This window comes from Malurus melanocephalus, unplaced genomic scaffold (assembly GCF_030028575.1).
Source record: "Malurus melanocephalus ecotype Western Australia unplaced genomic scaffold, MMel_1.1 scaffold_12, whole genome shotgun sequence".
NCBI classification, from domain to species: Eukaryota; Metazoa; Chordata; class Aves; order Passeriformes; family Maluridae; genus Malurus; species Malurus melanocephalus.
The window spans coordinates 3428464-3429939 of record NW_026623244.1 but is presented as its reverse complement, the minus strand read 5'-3'; positions in this window follow the sequence as shown (position 1 = coordinate 3429939).

Genomic DNA, 1476 nt, shown 5'->3' with positions numbered 1-1476 from the left:
TCTCTGAGCATTCTTACTGCCTGCCTCCAAATCTTCTTCCGTTCTCTATTACCCTTTCTGAGATGAGAGGACCAGAACTGTATGCAGACACTGGAAAAACATTTTTAAAAAGCAAAGCCAGGCCCAGTAAAATGAACGAAAATTCTTATAAGCAGAACTATGAGGATCTTGGGAGAACCAGGAAGGTGGATAGAACTGCATTCAATGCCTTCTATATTTGGCATGGAGGACRCAGAAAAGGGAAATCACAGATAAGTAAACTCAAARAAGAGTGAGGCAGCTTTGWTGGTGATGTCTGCAGAGAGCTGGTMATGGCAGTGACCTGAAAAWCTGCAGAAGGGATTATGATGATTAAAAACACTCAAAACCTTCTTTGGCAGGTAAGAACAACAGAAATTTTGGGTCAGAGGATGTCAAGAGCCCTGTGGCAGGGTCTGGTGCCCATTCTGCACCTGCAGAGAATAGAGCCCCGTGTTCCCTGTGCCGTTTCAGGCCCCTGCCCAYGGCATGGTGCCATGGCAGCAGTGTGGGTCCCCACCTGGGGAGAACAGACGGGGATCAGCACCCAGCCTGTGCACGTACCAACACGAGTCTGAGAGCAGGCATGCAACGCATTCCGCACWCCCGCTCCTGGATGGTGGCAAGTCAAGCTGGGATCTGTGTGGTTGCTATGGAGAAGTGTAGCTAAATGCACAAACAAGTGCCAAACAGTGGTAACTGTTCAGGGGGACTTACAGACTCCGGGCTTTAACAACGTGTTGCTGAGGGATGGTATCCCTTGGGGCATGGAAGCTTTTTTTAGCCTGCCAGGAAATGCAGAGTGGGACCTACTGTACTTAGTACGCCAGATCCTCAGTGATGCACAAACTGGCCCTCTCTGTCATGGATTTCTGCTGGGGAGCTATTTGTTTTTCCCCATCTTGATGCTCTGGCATGATCTGACAATGTATCTAAGCAGCCAAGAAGGCTGCTCGCGGCAAAGCCGAGACTGTACCAGATGGACAGTGCAGACCCACTCGTCAGATGCTGCCAAAGCTGAAGCCAAGGCAGCGAGATTCCCACCAGGCAGCAGCGGGGAAGGGGAGCCCCGGCAGTGTGTGCGAGGCGGCAGCGCTCCCGGGGAAGCCGAAGAGCGTTTGCACAGCCAGCTCAGCCGTGCTCCACGCCGGGCTCCCGGGTGCTCTGCCAGCAGCCTGGCCCGGTGCATGGCGCACGAGTGCCGTGTCCAGCCCGGGGGCTCGRGGGTGGCCGCAGCCCTGTTCACAGCGGCACCCAGCTGGGCACGGTGTCCCGCGGCGGGCTGTCCCCAYGGGCCGCCAGGGGGAATGGCCTGGCAGCCTGGGGAGCGGAGCTGCACAGAGCCATGTCCCCACGTCACCCGGGGGCCCCGGGCTCCCCAGGCTGCGGGCCAGCCCCGCGGAGCGGCTCCGCCTTCCCAGCGGCACCACGCCGGGCCGGGCCGGGCCGGGCGGAGGC